This window comes from Solanum verrucosum, unplaced genomic scaffold, assembly GCF_900185275.1.
Source record: "Solanum verrucosum unplaced genomic scaffold, falcon-dt-bn FXZP01000261.1, whole genome shotgun sequence".
Lineage (NCBI taxonomy): Eukaryota > Viridiplantae > Streptophyta > Magnoliopsida > Solanales > Solanaceae > Solanum > Solanum verrucosum.
Window position 1 is genome coordinate 9841628 of NW_026019969.1, and position 19241 is coordinate 9860868.

Genomic DNA, 19241 nt, shown 5'->3' on the forward strand with positions numbered 1-19241 from the left:
AATAAGAAATTAATCCAATTAACAGTCAGGAAGCCACCTGTATGGACTTCAACTCTCACCTGCAAAATAGTATTAATGAGACCATCTTATATTTAGGCAAAACGGTTGATTTGATTATTGTACTAGTGCAAGCGGAAATCGATGTAAAAAAACATTATTGGAAAGAAATTGAATGTAGTCATTCTTTTCTAGATCTGAGCAGACTCTTCACTTTTGATGCTGCACCCATGTCGGATTCTCCAAAAATAAACTACTATTGGCGAATCCGACACGCACCCATTGACATTTTTGAAGAGTCCGAGCAACATAGATTATACGTCCTTATTATTAGACAACTCTTTTATTTGCTCACTCTTAGATATTTGAATTATCATCTTGAAACTATTTAACAATTCCTTGACTTAAGATTTGTTGTTTAATAAGCCTTGACCACTAGATTGAAGGCCAAAAATTATGAAGATTCACCAAATCCAGCTTTCACCCCACCCAGACCAAGCATCAAATCCCCACCTTTTCATTTGATAGAGAATCTAAGACTTCTCTCACTATAGTTAATGGTGTAAATAGTTCACAAATTACTGCAATCAAAGTTGATGAGCTGTCATAAGGGGAAAAAGAAAAATTCAGAATAGATAAAAGTTAATGAAAAATCTATCATAATTAATATATTTCCATAAAAAGGACCAGCTATAGTCTACCAAATTCTTATCTGTCTATATATATGCTGACCCGTCACCTCACTCAGGCATTTTAGATTTTGAGAGCAAATCGAACTCTAAAACTTAGCAGCAGCAAATTCAACCTGATTTGAACTGAATAATTCATAATCAGATCTTATGGGTAGACAAGGTCCATGTCTCCATTGTGGCATCAAGCGTAAGTTCTATCCACCTCTGCCTCAAGTGTTATTGAAGTTACACGCGGAATACTTTGTTTTAGTTTTGCTTAACCTGGAAACTTTAGTCTCTGAGATCTGTTTCAAAACTAATAATTTTTCGTTAACTCCACCCTGTGTCTCATTATTCTATACTATTTCTTGTGTAAATGGCACAAACCACAATTCCATCCATTGAATATATCGTGTCAATTCATCCGTCACTAAGGCAAAAAGAAACAGGCTAAGGGTCGATCCCTAGTGCAACCCCATCATGACCGAAAAGTGTTCCAAACCTCCTCCCAATAATATAATGTGGTGGCACCCATGCAATAAAAAGGCTAAATGGAGCACTTGGGTAAATGTTTAGTTATTTACATAGAGGACTTGGAATCACTTCCTACTCAATACATTTTTTCCTTCTTTTTTTTAGTGGTGCACCCATGTTCTAGAAATCCTAGTTTCGTCTGTCTAAATCTGATTTTTCCTTAACAGATTGTGCAACCCCTTATTGTTGCTTGCTTGTAAAACTGATTTCTTTCATCTGATATTGCGTTCGTGAATTTATTGTTGCGCCCTTACAAATACTACTGCATTTTTTGGTTCCCACTTTGAACAATATCTTTTCTATAGTTTAGTACTTCTATTTATTTTCGTCATTGTATTGTGTGACTCTCAATGTTAAGATTTAGGGGTCGTTTGGTTTGAATTCAAGTTATGATGGGATTAATTATGATGGGATAAATTATGAAGGTATTAGTTATGATGGGATTATTTTTTTATTGAATGTTTGGTTTGCTGTCTTCAAAATAATAAATTTTAAGAACAATTTATTTGTTTGCAAAAATTCCCTTCATGAATGTAAAAAGTGAGGTAACAAAAGGGTTGAAAGAGACATTTTTGTCATTTACCTATTTTATCCCAAGATAAGTTATCCTGGGATTACTATACCACCCAAGGGGAGGGATAACTTATCCCGATACTAATTATTAATCCCGGGATAAGTTATCCCGAACTTGCCAACCAAACAACAAATTAAGTGGTACTATAATTTAATCCCAGAACTATTTGGTATTATTTTTTTTTTGAGAATGAAGGACTATTTGGTATTATTTTTTTTTCAGAATGAAGGACTATTAGGTATTATCCTTCACACCAAACAACCCCTTAGGGTATTTGTCGTTATTGGTTGCCCATTTTTTGTTGTTTATTGCACACTTGATTATTCTACAACTAGCATTAGTGGCATCAGGGTATGATGTACTTTATGGTCATGTACTTAATTGGCAGCGGGAGGCGGGGGGGCAGGGGTGGTATGGGTACCAAAGGAGATCCTAGGTTGAGAGTTGGGTCTTGAAACATAGGGACTTTGACGAGGAAGTCGATAGAGTTAGTTAAGATTCTTATGAAGAGGAAGATCAATATAGCTTGTGTTCAAGTCATCAAAAGGGTAAGAATCAAGGCGAGGGTTGTAGATGGATTTAAGTTATAGTACTCAAGAAGATTGAGGAGTAGAAATAGAGTAGGCATTTAGTAGAGAAGGAACTCAAGGAGCAAGCGGTAGAGATTAAGAGGATGGATGATAAGTTAATGTTCATTAAGCTAGCTTTGGGAGGGCTAACTATTAACTTAATTAGTGCATATGTGCAGCAAACGGGTTTGGACAAGGAGGTCAAAAAAACCTTCTTTGTTCTAGGAGGAGTTGGACGAGGTCGTGAGAGTTATCCCGGGTACTGAGAAACCAATTTTATGAGGGGGTTTTAATAGTCACGTAGGGACCACTATGAGAGAATATGATGATGTACAAGGCACTTTCAGCTTTGGGGATAGAAATGGAGGAGTTTTGCTTTTATACTTCGCAAAGCTATTGAGTTGATCATAGATAATTCCAGTTTCTAGAAGAGGGAGGAGCACTTGGTGACCTTTTGTAGTGTGGTGGCTAAGATTCAGATAGATTATTTGTTCCTTAGAAAATGTGAGAGAGGTTTATGACAGGATTGGATCAAGAGAGGAAATTACAACCCAACACTTGGGAAATTGGGAAGAAGTTATTGGTTATGAGGATTTCAGAGAGTAGTGAGGACACACATAGTGTATGGGCTAGGACAACAAACTACATCAGAGAAGCAACAATAGAGGTGTAGGGGGTCTCGAAGGGTTATCCAGAGAGGCACAAGAGGGATTGGCGGTGGAATGAAGAGGTCCAAAGAACAATTAACACCAAGAAGGTTGCTTACAAGACGTTAGTTAAAGCTTAGACGAGGAGGAATAATTAGAGGTTTAAGACGACGAAGAAGGAAAGCGAGCTAGTGGGGACGCAGTTAATATGTGGGCTAAAACAATTGACTGCATCAAGAAAGCAACAAGAGAGGTGGTAGGGATCTTGAGGGGTTACCCAGGTGGAGTAGTCTAGGGATAATAAGAAAGACAGACACATGGTGTTCTGTGGGAAATCGTACATGGTCTCTTTAGGTCAGGGCAGTGGCATGCAGATCCACCGCTGAGGGGGGTTTACTGTTGAGCGCTAGAAAAAGAGATAGTCCCTGTTTAATATTATACCATAATTACTGTCGGTTTTGATGGTAACATTCCTCCTTAATATAGCAAGCAAAAATATGCAGTCTGCTGAGAGATTAACTATTTTGCATGGTTCCTCAACATATCAAGCAAATATTTTTCAATCTTTCTACCATCATGCTCAAAGTTCAACTTTCTTGTATGGTTCCTTAACATGGTGATGAAAATGTGAGTAAAGATACAGTTGAAGCATCCTAAAAGTCTATGCATGTTTCACACAAGGAAATTTCCTCTTGTTTCTAATATTATTCATACTCTAGTTTCATGACACTTCCATTCTCGTGCGATACATTCAATACCTCTTTTACAGAAAATCTTCATTGTCAATGATCATTGTGCTTTAATTTCTGACCTGTAAGACTTTTATTCATATTTATCCCAGTTTAAACACTAATTATTTTGAACTCAAACAGAAACAGCCCACTGGAGACCTGGGCCACCTGAAAAACCAGTGCTCTGCAATGCTTGTGGAACAAGGTGGCGCGCTAGAGGGACACTACATAACTATATTCCCAGACATGCAAACAGAGAAACACGGAGCTATCAGTTACCTTCTGAGACGACGACGCATCTCGTAGCTCGTGATGACCAAAGGCTAGAAGTTGGAGTAGTGGTTTCTAGACCGGAGGGATCTTCAGCTTGTCTTGGAGAGGAACTGAATAACATACCAAGCTTAGTTTCAGCAGGATCATCCTCGGTCATCTGCATGCAGATGGAAGAAACAAATGGTAAAATACTTTCACATATATAGTGAGCACTTAAATTGTCTCAGCAAATATAATACATGCTCTGAATCAAATCCTTTCTTAAGTGTATAGGTTATAAAAAAATGGAAAACTAATATCTTCCTACTCAATTTGGGGCCAATTTCTTTTTCTGTTTTGCTTGATAGTAAGCGCAAAATTCTTAGGGCACGTTTGGTTGGGGAACGAGTTATCCCGGATTGTTATCCCACCCTCAATGTGGGATAAAAATAACACTAAAATCCTGGTATAGCTAATTTCGGGATAAGTTATACCATGATTTTATCCCAACTAAACATGGGATAAGCTCATCCTAAAATTAACCCCAAGATTAGTTATCCCATATTCCTCGTACCAAGCGAGACCTTAGTCAAAGAAAATTATGAGATAGGTGAAATTAGGCAACCAAATCATTGTAGATGCACCTTCCCAAAAAGTAATCCTGCAGTGCATATTATTCTGATTCAAAAGATTCCAACTACAAACTTCTCTTATTCTATTGATTAGAAATGGAAAAATTTGAATCACCCCTACCCCCAAAAAAAAAGGAGCGGAAAACAGGGGAAGAATCTACAGATCCTACACAACAAATTTAACAGTGAGACAGATAATTTTATCAGCATTCTCCCACTGTCCAAGTGGTTGTTTTATGTGGTAACTAATACTCAAAAGAATCACGACACTTGGATTTATTTTTATGCAGGAAATTCTTGCCGTTTTCCGATTACTGTGATGTGCCGTTCAAATTATGTAATGTCAAATCACATTCAAGATTTTACCAAATAAGCCGTAGGAATGTAATTACTATATGTTTCTCTACAAGTACAATCTTTGGTTTCTTTCTTGCTCGCAGGCCATTAATTATAGTGTCTCCCCTAAATTTTGAGAACTAACTTCCCTTTATACTTTTTTTTTTTTTGGGTCAAACTTCCCTTTATACAATGAACTGAAATTAACAAATTTCTGGTAATTTGGATTTTCAATAAAGATATGAACTGAGCAGTCCAACTATACCTTAACCATACAAAATATACTAGCTTGACCAAAATAAAAATAAAACTATTGTATTAGTACCTCATTGTTTTATGTGCACTAACATTTACCTTTTGTTGGGAGAAGCAGATAAAGATCCTTTCTGGAATCCTAACAGTGTCCCAAAAAGAAAGAGATCAAAGCTTAGACGACGCATTTTGTCACCTGTCGAAAGACTCCAGAGGCAACTTTATAACATTCTACAGGAACCAGAATTTGAAAATATACGAAACGGTGGTGAAGATGTTACTCTAATTTATGCAAGGAACAAATACATTCCTCCTAATGAGATTGGTCTTGGAGCTATGCTGCTTGTATCACCAACTACTGCTACAGAATGCTCGACGTCTCTACCTCCAATAGCAGAAGATAACGCCTCTTGCTCAATGAATGTTCCTGTAGAAAATCCATATCAATAAGTGAATTTTGAGATACATGCATAAGATTCAACAGGGAAGCTCGGTGCACTAAGCTCCCGCTATGTGTGGGGTTTGGGGATGGTTCCGTTTTATTGGATGGAATTTCCATGAATTAGATATGTCAAATTCTACTTTTGAGGTGCATTTAATAAGTCAATTCCGATGTCTATCACTCTGTGCTTACCTACAAGTTTGTTAGTTTTTCTGGACCTCATTGTAGAATTACATTGTGACATCTCAAAGGCCATTTGACTTACATATGCGTGTCATTACAACTGTACTGTCTTGCATTATACTTTGTTTCAGGATAAACAATAATATACTGGATCATGTGGCTATGCAAAATGAAACTACTGGAAATGAGAGTGGAAAGAAAAATGGATCAATCTTCGCATACAGATTCCCATCAAACATATCTCTGAATGTGTCCATAGTTCTTGACATTATTAGTGAACATTTTGAGGGTGAAGATCTCCACCCGAAACAACATGGACATGTCTAGTTGTCTCTTGCTTGGGAGTTTGCAATTTTCTAATTTCTTTCCCTCTAAACGCAAAGTTAGTTGCTCTCTCTGTAGCACTTCCTATTATTGCCTAAACATTCTTACTCTTTGTTTTTCCAATGATACAATCTGCTAACCATGCAGCAAACTGAGTTTGTATATGTAGAACACATGATCTTATGTTTCGTACCATATTAGAATTATGTTTTCCCATCTAGTTCATGGGTTTGCTCATATTCTTCTAGAAATTTTCTGGAATATTCGAAACAAAGTTTGGAATATCTGAAATAGAATTAGTCATTTTTCTCTCCAAATTCAAAAGCCACACTTGCCTGCCACACTGGGAAGCAAAATGATACTTAGGTTAGCTGTGGAATGGCGGAAAAGATTCTTGGAAATTCTTTCACCATCAAAATTTTCCGAACTATTTAGGAGTGTAACTCATTTTTCCCCACGAATATCTCAACTCCTACTCCATTCACTAATTGTTATCTATCTTTAATATTCAAAATATCAGTAAAACGCCATACTCGTAAAACCTTCACCTTTCAACTGCTATCAAGTGTGAGTAAAACTACACAAATAATATTTAGACCAGTTTTCCCAAAATAACAATCCAATAAAAAGATTACTCCTTTTAAACCCTTTTTTTTAACCAAGAAAGTAGCAAATTATTGTTACCCCCAAATAGGTTTTATTCACAACCTAATAGCTGCATCCTCAAATAAAGAACTAAGCATACTCCAAACCATCAAATTAACAATTTCAATATGTCAATGTAATGGCATTACATTACAAAAAAAAACGAGGAGGAGAAGGAAGAGAGTTACGGCAAGAGGGCTCCTCATCGCCTTTAGCTCCAAAAAGCCATGAAAATAGACGTTGGGCTACTCATCTTCCTCAAATCCCTCTAATGGAAACATGTATATAGTGAAGGCTTTAAAAACACGCATGTGCTAATATTACTACACTTATTTATTTTCTTCACTATTCCAATATTTAATTAGTTATAGTATGGTTTAATTCTTTATTTGTTACGATTTTGTGTCAATATATAAAATGAGATTATGTGGAATTAGTGTATTTATAAATTAGCTATTTATATTTGTAATCGTATAAAATTAGAAGTGACAATTGATTTATATTTGTATATTTTGTATACGTATAATTCACATAATTCTATTTTTTGTGGAATTACTATTTGTATATGTATAATTGATTGATAACTTATTTTTCTGTGAAATTATTGTTTGTATCAATGAGCTATTTTTTACTGTAATTGTATGAAAGAAATTGTGACAATTGATTTGTATTTAAATATTATTCACAACTGATTTATACTTTTATATTTGTCTTAGGATCTCTCATAGCTATTTTGGATGTTTGTTTATCCATAATTTTAATTGCATCTAACTATAAATCTGAAAAATTACACGAAATTGCAGTCATATACAAATACAAATTAAAAAAAAAAAAGAATGGAACCATCTAAAAAAAAAAAACTTAAACCGTATAAGAGTTGCCCTGAAAATCAGGAAGCACGATTTAAGAGAGAATAATTGAAATTTTCAAATTTTGAAATCAATTTATGTTGAGGAATTTAAGGAGAAAATAAGGTAAAGGATTATGAAGAAAGAGAAGGAATCATTTCTATATATGAAAAGGGACGGCATACACACGCTTATACAGATAGAAAAAGTCGGCAACGTAATTGTAACTGAAATTTGGTGGCGAATGGTATTTAAAATAAACTATAGCTATAATGACTAATTAACTAGTATAAGCTTGTTTAATCGCGTAATTTTCCCTAATAATTAATACATCATATTTAGTATTATAGGTTGTATAACTAATACATACATTATTATTAATACACTCTATTCTATATTCTTATACAATTTATCAAACCACCCTTGTTTTTTGTTTAAAACTTATAAGGGACATTTCATGCAGATAAATGATTTTACTACGATAAAATTTGAATAAATTCTTCGATTAAAAGTGTTAGTATTTCTAGATGAAACTATGGATCATTATTAATTTCATAAATGCATAAGTTGTATGCAATATGCTCTTACTTAAGTATCGATCCCGAAAAAAATTATTTTTAAGAGTTTTAAATAAGATACCAGGTACAAAATTTTGTTAGGCCGACAAACATCACAGAGAGAGTTTTTGGGAGTGAATGGTTTTGGAGGTTTTGGGTTATATTTTTGGGCGTGGATATTATGTATTTGAGTGGGTTTTTTAAAAAAATTAAATAAGGTGGAGCTTTTAAATTTTGGTAGAAATTTAATAAATTTGGAATCAAATGATAAAATTAAGATACGTGTACCACCGTTATTATAAATGGTATAAACACTCCAAAATTTGGACGGTAAGGAATTGATGTACTAAAAGTATAACAAAGGGTATAGACATACCATTTCCGATAATTCGGGAGTGTATTTCTCCTTTTTTTCATTTATCAAACCACCCTTGTTTCTGTTTAAAAAGTATAAGGGACATTTCATACCAATAAATAATTTTACTATGATAAAGTTTGAATAAATTATTTTAAAAAGATTAGTATTTCTAAATAAAACTACGGATCATTATTTAAAAAAATGAATTCCTATCCTGATTCTCCATTGAATTTGGATTGATTATATGACATCGATTATTTTCATCAAAGATCCTTCTGTAGATTCAAAGAAAAAAATAGATATTGATAAATGAAGAAGGATGAAGACGAGGAGAAAATATGCAACAAAGAGAATAAATGAAGAAAAATAATTGAAAATGACGAAGAAGGAGAGAGCTTAGCAAATTAAAGGAAGTGGTGAAAAAAAAAACAATTTTAAAAGGTTAATGAATCAGCTCATATAGTTATTACATATGCTGAGCTGGATGAAATTTTATAGGAAAATAATCAAACGCCTAGAAATGATTTGATGCAAATATTTAATCTCCTCAACATCGAGGTGTTTTTCGATAAACATTTAATGATGAGTCATTTATAGAAGTTGTACATCTAGCATTTCAATTATGAACCTTATAAAAATATGATACTTAATATATGTTCTTAACCAATCTCTATGATATTAAAATGAATGACAATCAAGGGAATTATGTTCCCATTCAAAAGCTAAATAATGTATAATTTTCCTTTTATTAAAGATTAAGGTATTAAATATAGGAGAATAATAACTCCGTTAGTTGGCTTCCTAAACATTCACCTTATTGGTAGGATTCAATTTCCCACCTTGTAATCACCTAATTCCATTTCCCCTTCTCCTACCCCTAATTTTATCAAAACAACAACATACCAATTCCATAAAGTGAGTCTGAAGAGGATAGAATATATGTAAACCTTACACTAGCTTAAATATAGAAAGATTAGTTTCGATAAACCCTGACTCAAGAAAAATCAGTCCAAAGCAATATCCTAATTTACTCAAAGAGAGAAAAAAAGTGAAAATAAAAAGCTACAATCCCCCTCAAAATGTGCATTTTTTGTTGGTTGCTGTGCTTAATGTTTCTTCAATCAATATGCCACTATATATAAATCATTAATTTGCTCACATAAGATGTTATCAAGATGAAAATTAAATACTTCTCGATATAAAATTAAACAACAAATATCCAAGTCCCTTTCTTATTACATACTAGAGAAATTGCTTAATTGATGGTTCAAGACTAATAGGTATGGTCACTTTGTTAAATCATCACAAAGAGACAGAGGCTAAGCCTAAACATCTGTGTTTCTTTCACACAATAGCGCGTTTAAAGTCCTACTAAGCTAAAGAAGCATGACACATAGGGTGTTGGAGAAGAATAAGATTACAGAGCACAGCAAACCGCTAAACCATGTGCGTGTGATTTTGCTCGCCTATCATGAGTTTGACTTGCGCAAATGGTATTTGGAGGAAAGACATGATTTTATGAAGTGTAGAAAGGGGTTGTCTTTCCATTGAGCCGGGGAGACCATCCAAATCGTAGTCAATGTCAATTATTTGATTGAGAGAACCTGCATCTGAAGACAGACAAAGAAGTTCACCATTTAGTCATTAATAAGCTTCAAACAAACTCCAGTACCAGATAAAAAAACATGATGTGTGTGAAAACCTTTAAAGCAGCAAGACCAATAATGCACTACTCAGAACAAGTTTGACATATGAACTGAAATCATTACAACTCACAAGTGCAAAGTCTCTCAGACACCATGTGTTACATTTCCTCTCAGCAGTAGTAAAGTTTATAACCAAATTCCATATCAATTATGCAAGAGAGTCCTAACCAATTTAATACAATGATTAAAAAAAATATATTGAATTTGCATTGATAAATAACCAAAAACATCACTAAACAGAAAAAAAGTAAAAGATAAAAGCAGAACAGAGACAAAATACAGCGAAAAACATTACAAAGCAGAAAAAGTATGCACAATGAGACTCTGAAAGCTCCTTTGTTACGATCATACCAAAATATCAAGTTAGTGCACTTGTATTTATCTTTATTTTGATACTTATGGGCCTCTTGAATTCTCTTTTTCCCTATTTCTTTCTAGAATTTGTGGAATATGGCATTTATTATTTGTTAGAACAGACAAAGAAATTACAAAACAAAATTTTCTTTTCTTGATGAATAGAGAAAAAAACAGAGCAAACTAAAGAAAATAATAGAGAAGAGAAAAAAGAATAACCCAGCACCAGCAGTGCAGTTGAGTAGCAGAAGAGAAAATAGAGATAAGAAGAAGAGGAGAAGACAGAAAAAAAGATAAGAAGAGAAGAACTTACCTTGAAGAGAAGTCACAGGCTCCTAGCAGTCGAACTCTAAGCAGATGTTTAGGAAGAGAAGTCGCATGAGTATGTTTTTACAAAAATTTAATATCAAACCCATCGCAGCAGTCGAACTCGCTAATACGCGCCTTTCGTCCCTTTCTCTCTTCTCGCTTCAGTCATATAAGCGCACACTTTTTCTTCTATGCCTCGCTTCGGGGAAGAAAAGCGATATCTTGTCCAACATTCCGCCCCACACAACAAAGTTGGTCAAACTCTATAGAACATGCCTTTAAGTTTTGGTGGCACCTTCTCTTAATCAAATAAGACTTCAAAAGCGAACCTCTATTTCATCCACTTTGCAACAATACGATGTGTGATATCATTCCCGTATCTTTAGATAATAGACCCAAGATACTTGGTACTTCCTCTCTTTTGGATGTCCTGGTATCAAGCCTCACTTCCATGTGAGTCTCATGGTTACGTCAGTAAACTTGCACTCAAAGTATTATGTCTTGATCATGCTCAACCTGAACCCTTTAAACTCTGCAGTTTGTCTCCAAACCTATAGCTCAGCGTTAACTCCTACGCGAGTCTCATCAATTAGAATTATGTCATCCACAGATAACATACACCATGGCACCTCACCTTAGTACCGTGTCAATTCATCAATCACCAAAGCAAATAAAAACAAGCTAAAAGTTAATCCCTTGTGCAACCCCATCACAATTGGGAAGTTCTCTGAGTCTCCTCTCTATGTCCTTATTCTGATCTTAGTTCCAACATAAATATCCTTGATCATACAACACAGTTAAGCTTCTAGCCTCCAAGCATCTCCATAAGACCTCTTTTAGGACTTTGTCGTAAGCATTTTCTAGGTAAATGAACACCAAGTGCAAGTCCTCTTCCGCTCTCTATACAGCTCCACCAATCTCCTTAAAAAATGAATGACTTTTGTAGTCGAGCGCCCTAACATGAATCTATATTGATTCTCGAAAATAAACATACCCCTCCTAACCTTCATCTTTACCACCCTCTCCCAAACTTTCATAATGTAGCTTAGGAGCTTGATACCCCTATAGTTGTTGCGATTAAGAAATGTCACCTTTGTTCTTGTACAAATGGATCATTGTACTCCACATCCATTCTTTTGCCTTTCTCACGGTCTTAAAAACAATATTAAACAACCTAGCCAATGACTCCATACATGTCCTACCCACCGTCTTCCAAAATTCCATCGGAATCTCATCTGGACCGTTCGCTCTTCCCTGTGAATCCTACGAATAGCACCCTTAACCTTTTCAACCTTTATACACCTACAATACCCAAAATCGTGAAACCTCTCGGAGTGCACTATATCTCCCACCAGAATGTCCTCCGATTCATTCAAGAGTATATAGAAGTATGACTATCAACTTCGTCTAATAAGTGTCTCCTAAACCAATACTTCGTCGACCTCATCCTTGATGCACGTCACGTGCCCTCCTCTCCATCGCCTTGGCTAGCTTGTACAATTTCTTCCCTGTTTTTTCCCCTAATTCTACATACAAGCGTTCAAAAGTTAAAGTGATATTCTATATATTATGTAATATGCATGTGTAATACATTTTTTTTATGACAAGGAAAACTCGCATCCGCAACCCTTTGGGTGCGCGCAGGGTAAAAACCCTCGCTTCTATGCATGTGTATACATTAGTAATCTTAAATAGGAAATAAATATTTTTACATCACTAAGCATGATGAGATGATCTTTAATGAAGCAAGATAACAAAGATTCATAGAGTCACCCCAACTTGCTTGAACTGAGGCATAAATAGTGGTTGTTATTTGGAAGTCAGTGAGCATGACAAAAAGAAAACTCCGTATGGCTAGGATACACGAAATTTTGTCAATGGGGACATAAATGCGCAAGCATGGTAAGATGGAAAAAGAATGACAAAGAAAAATCCATGTGATACACGAAATTCTGTCAAATGCGACATATAAATGCACAAGCATGGTAAAACTAAAAAAGCATGAAATAAAGAACAATCCATATGGTAGATACACAATATTCTGTCAATGGTTACACATAAATGTGCAAGCATGGTAAGATGGAAAAAATAAGTATGTCGTTGCTGCATCTTAGTAGCAGGAAACTCTCACTTAAAAAAGAAAACATTCATAACCGAGTCGATTAAACAATAAAACGGTTGCTAAGACAATAATAGGATATCTGCATTTCAAGAACAAGGAAATCTTGTTAAGATGAGTAAGTATCATCTTACCAAAAAATTGTGAATCGAGTTTTCAGGACTAATTTTGAGATAAGGACCTCTTAAATTGACATTAAAACTGCCAAGAGAAACATTCATGATTTGGCAACTCACTAAGGTCTGCTCAAACAAACTATTGGGAAGTTTTTGGAAATTGATTTTCATTTCATTTCTTTCTGGAAAAGAAGGTTATGAAACAGTAAATTCATTTACGAGAAGAGGGTCAAATTGTTAATATTTAGAATTTGGGGACTAATGTAGAAGTTGGTTCAATTTTGGTTTGAGTAAAAGAAAACCGACAAAAGTTTTTTTTTTGTTTTGTTTTCTTTTAAAAATGTTTGTTTGTTCTTCTAGAAAACAATTTTGTCCATATAATCAAACAAACGTGGTTTGTTCTTTTTAAAATCCTTTTTTACTAGGGCAACATTGCCTTAAGATGCTTGAGCTTTTGCAAACCGCACAGTACAGTGGTTTTCTGGTGCACCAGAATATCAGAAATCAAGGAGCCAAAGTATTAAAGAATATTTCCAAGGAAATAGCCAGCTCTATGTTAATACCTGTATCTTCTTAATTTAATTCACAAGTTGAGGCATACTTACCAAATAAGGAATTTATCCAATTATCAGTCACGGAGCCACCTGTATGGACTTCAACTCTCACCTGCAGAGTAGTAATGAGACCATCATATATTTAGGCAAAATGGTCGATTTGATTATTGTACTAGTGCAAGGGGAAATGGATGTAAAAAAGCATTATTGGAAATAAATTGAATGTAGTAGTTCTTTTCTGGATGTAAAAAAACATTATTCGAAAGAAATTGAAGTTAATGAAAAATCTATCATAATTCATCTATTTCCATAAAAGGACCAGCTGTAGTCTACCAAATTCTTATCTGTCTATATATACTGTGACCCATCACCTCACTCAAACATTTTAGATTTTGAGAGTAAATCGAACTCTAACGGTTAGCAGCAGCAAATTCAACCTTATTGAACTGAATCATTCATAATCAGATCTTATGGGTAGACAAGGTCCATGTCTCCATTGTGCCATCAAGCGTAAGTTCTATTCACCGCCTATATCCCATCTTTTATATTTATCAATAATCTCATGCTTTACAGGATACTTGATTCAGTTATGCTTAAGATTTATTTACCTGATGCTCAGCAAATAAATTCTGAAGACTCACATGCATAAACACGAAATATCCAAATTTCCATAAAATGGTGCATCTGTTAAAAAATAAAACATAGAGTACATTACTTTTTTCATCTCTCGAGCCAAATGTTAATTAATTTTCAGTACATCTGCCATTAGTCTAACAGGAACTGAGGTCATTTAGGATAAATTGGGGATTTGGTCCCCAATTCCTACCATCCATGCACATTTAGTTCCCAATTATTTAATCTTTTGACAACCATCGTCCTTACTTTCTAGATGATGTACCCCCCAAAACACCACTCTTCACCACTCCCTAGGGTTTTTACAGTTAGTGAAGATTTTTTTTTTATAAAATCAGTAACTTTGTATCATTTCAAGGATCAAAACAGTACTTGGGTAGTACTGAAACCATATTTACAATAGAGCTCTAGTGTCTTTCCTCTCTAGCTATAAAGAATCTAGAACATCTATGATAGACACAGTATCATTAGAGTAAATTTGATTACACAAAAAACATTGCAGTAAGATGAAGTTCAACTTGATCTTGTGCACATCATTCTCTAAGCTCTCAAAACATCTGGAATTCTTCTGAAGATTCTTATGAAGAGGAAGATCAATAAAGCTTGTGTACAAGAAACCAAATGGGTAGGAACCAAGGTCAGGGATGTAGATGGATTTAAGTAATGGTACTAAAGAAGATCAAGGAGTAGAAATAGAGTAGGCTTTTAGTAGACAAGGAACTCAAGGAGCAAGCAGTAGAAATTAGGAGGGTGAATGATAAGTTAATGTGCAGCAAACGGGTTTGGACGAGGAGGTCAAAAAAAACTTTTTTGTTCTGGGAGGAGTACGACTAGGTTGTGAGAGTTATCCCGCGTGCTGAGAAACTGATTTTTTGAGGGGATTTTAGAAGTCACATAGGGACCACTACGAGAGGATATGATGATGTACAAGGGACTTTCGGCTTTAGGGATAGAAATGGAGGAGTTTTCTTTTAAACTTCGCGAAAGCTATAGAGATGATCATAGCTGATTCCAGTTTCTCGAAGAGGGAGGACCTTTTGTAGTGTGGTGGCTAAATCTCGGCTAGATTCTTTGCTCCTTAGAAAATTTGATAGAGGTTTATGCAATGACTGGATCTTACGGCCCAACATAAGCTCGTGGTTATGGCTAAGTTCAACTTTCTTGTATGGTTCCTTAACATGGTGATGAAAATGTGAGTAAAGAAACAGTTGAAGCATCCTTAAACTCAATGCATGTTTCACACAAGGAAATTTCCTCTTGTTTTTAATATTATACATACTTTAGTTTCATGACACTTTCGTTCTCGTGCAATACATTCTCTACATTTTTTTATAGAAAATCTTTGTTGTCAATGATCATTGTGCTTTTGTTTAAACACTAATTAATTTTGAACTCAAACAGAAACCCCCCATTGGAGACCTGGGCCACCTGAAAAACCAGTGCTCTGCAATGCTTGTGGAACAAGGTGGCGCGTTAGGGGGACACTACATAACTATATTCCCAGACATGCAAACAGAGAAACACAGAGCATGCAGATGGAAGAAACAAATGGTAAAATACTTCCACATATATAGAGAGCACATAACTTGTCTCAGCAAATATGATGCATATTCTGAATCATATCCTTTCTTAAGCGTACAAGTATTAAGAAAGTGGAAACTAATATCTTTCTACTCAATTTCCGGCCAATTTCTTTCTTCTGTTTTGCATGATAGTAATCGCAAAGCACTTAGGGCATGTTTGGTTGGGAACGAGTTATCACGGGATTGTTATCCCACCCTCAATGTGGGATAAAAATAACACTACAATCCCGGGATAAGTTATCCTGTGATCTTATCCCAACTAAACATCGGATAAGCTCATCCTAAAATTAATCCCAAGATTAGTTATCCCTTATCTTTCGTACCAAACGAGCCCTTAGTCACAAAGAAATTATGAGATAGGTGAAATTCGGCAACCAAATCATTGTAGATGCACCTTACCAAAAAGTAATTCTGCAGTGCATAGTATTCTGATTCAAAAGAAAAGGAAGAAACAGTTAACCCAATAATACTATTGATTCCAATTACAAACTTCTCTTATTCTATTGATTGGAAATGGATAAATTTGAACCACACCAAAAAAAGGAGCGGAAAACAGGGGAAGAGAATCTACAGACCATACACAACAAATTTAACCGTGAGACAGAAAATTTTATCAGCATTCTTCCACTGTCCAAGTGGTTGTTTATGTTGGTATCTAATATTCAAAAGAATCATTTACACCATGAGCTCTAAGAAAACTTGATGAGCATGTATCAAGATTCACTACTCATGAATTTATTTTTATGCAGGAAATTCCTTTCGTTTTCCGATTACTGTGATGTTCTTGTCAAATTATGTAATGTCAAAACACATTCAGGATTTTACCAAATAAGCCGCAGGGAAGTAATTACTATATGATACTCTACAAGCACAATCTTTGGTTTCTTTCTTGCTAAATGGTCATTTATTATAGTGTCTCCCCTAAATTTTAAGAACTAACTTTAATTTACACAATGAACTAAAATTGAGGATTTTCAATAAAGATATGAACTGACTAGTCCAACTATACTTTAACCATACAAATAATACTAGCTTGACCAAAATAAATTCTATTGTATAAATACCTTATTGTTTTATGTGCACTAACATTTACCTTTTGTTGGGAGAAGCAGACAAAGATCCTATCTGGAATCCTAACAGTGTCCCAAAAAGAAAGAGATCAGAGCTTACACAACGCATTTTGGCACCTATCGAGAGACTCCAGAGGCAACTTTATAACATTCTACAGGAACCAGAATTTGAAAACATACCAGACGGTGGTGAAGATGCTACTTTAATTTATGCAAGGAACAAATACATTCCTCCTAATGAGATTGGTCTTGGAGGTATGCTGCTCGTATCACCAACTACTACTACAGAACGCTCCACGTCTCTATCTCCAATGGCAGAAGATAATGCTTGTTGCTCAATGAATGTTCCCGAGAAAATCCAAATCTCTAAGTGAATTTTGAGGTGCATGCATAAGATTCAATAGGGCAGCCCGGTGCACTAAAGCTCCCGCTATGTGTGGGGGTCCTGGGAAGGTTCCGTTTTATTGGATGGAATTTCCAAGAATTAGATATGTCAAATTCTACTTTTTAGGTGCATTTAATATGTTAATTCCAATGTTTATCACCATGTGCTTACCTACAAGTTTGTTAGTTTTTGTGGAACTCGTGGTAGAATTACATCTCAAAGGACATTTGATTTACATAAGCTTGTCATTACAACTTCAATGTCTTGCATTGTACTTTGTTTCAGAATAAATAATAACATAATGGATCATGTGGCTATCCAAAATGAAACTACTGGAACTGAGGGTGGAAAATATTATTCCTTCTAAAACCCTATTTCTCTAACCAGGAAAGCAGCAAATTATTGTTACCCACCAAATAGGGTTTTATTCACAACCTAATAGCTGCATCCTCTAATAAAGAACTTAGCATACTCCACACCATCAAATAAACACTGACCAAAATACTACAATCAAAAGATAATTGCAGTAATATTCTTGCTTGGATTGGAAATTTCTACTTGACATAATTATATGGGCGAGTTCTTGGGTTCTCCTAAATTGTCTTAAAATGAAATTCTCCGGTCTTGGATACTGAATCTTGAATAAAAAATAATTTCAATACGGAATCTTGAATAAAGTTCCAATTAGAAAGAAAAGGGGCAAAAAAATTATTTGAAAAGATGTTGGGCTCCTCATCTTCCTCAATCCCTCTAATGCCATAAAGGGATAAATACATGAAATTCTGTCAATGTTGGCATATAAATGCGCAAGCATGGTAAGATGGAAAAAATATGTGTCGTTGCTGCATCTCAGTAGCAGAGAAACTCTCACCTAAAAAAGGAAACATTCATAACCAAGTCGATTAAACAATAAAACAGTTACTAAGACCATAATAGGATATCTGCATTTCAAGAACAAGGAAATCTTTTTAAGATGAGTCAATATCATCTTACCAAAAAATTATGAGTCTAGTTTTCAGAACTAATGTTGAGATAAGGACCTCTTAAATTGACATTAAAACTGCCAAGAAAAACATGAGAACATTCATGATTTGGCAACTCACTAAGGTGTGTTCGAACAGTCTATTGGGAAATTTTTGGATACTGATTTTCTTTTCATTTCTTTCTGGAAAAGAAGGTTACAAACAGTAAATTCATTCACAAGAAGAGGGTCAAAGTGGTAATATTTAGAATTTGGGGGCTAATGTAGAAGTTGGTTCAATTTTGGTTTGAGTAAAACAAAACCAACAAAAAGTTCTTTTTTTTTTTTATAACCGAGAAATCCGTTTGTGACCCGCCCTTTGGACCAATCACAACCTTCTAAACTCGGTGGATAATGGGCCCGCCCCTCTAACCTTCTCCACTTAAATACCGGGTTTCGCTTTGCATGGTGTGGGGCTTGAACCTGCGACTTAAGCCACAAATCCTCCACCTTTTGCCACTTGAGCTAGGCCTTGGGGGCCAAAAAGATTTTATTTGTTTTCTTTTCTTTTGAAAATGTTTGTTTGTTCTTCTAGAAAACAATTTTGTCCTGATAAGCAAACAAACGTCGTTTGTTCTTTCTAAAACCCTTTTTTACTGCGCCAACTTTGCCTTAAGATGCTTGAGCTTTTGCAAACCTCACAGTACTGTGGTTTTCGGGTGCACCAGAATATCAGAATCAAGGAGCCAAAGTTTTAAAGAAAATTTCCAAGGAAATAGCCAGCTCTATGTTAATACATGTATCTTCTCAATTTAATTCACAAGTTGAGGCATACTCACCAAATAAGAAATTTATCCAATTATCAGTTACGGAGCCACCTGTATGGACTTCAACTCTCA

The 19241-nt window shown here is 35.0% G+C and overlaps 2 long non-coding RNA genes across 2 annotated transcripts; both read right to left on the reverse strand.

Annotated features, from left to right (window-relative positions):
* Nucleotides 1-11117, reverse strand: LOC125816192 (uncharacterized). Its single transcript, XR_007442210.1, has 3 exons — nt 10926-11117; nt 4003-4153; nt 1-59 (listed from the first exon to the last, which is right to left on the reverse strand). It is a non-coding gene; the product is annotated as an uncharacterized LOC125816192 (long non-coding RNA).
* A 1971-nt stretch (nt 11118-13088) lies between these two features.
* On the reverse strand, nt 13089-19241 carry LOC125816193 (uncharacterized). Its single transcript, XR_007442211.1, has 3 exons — nt 19182-19241; nt 13762-13822; nt 13089-13122 (listed from the first exon to the last, which is right to left on the reverse strand). It is a non-coding gene; the product is annotated as an uncharacterized LOC125816193 (long non-coding RNA).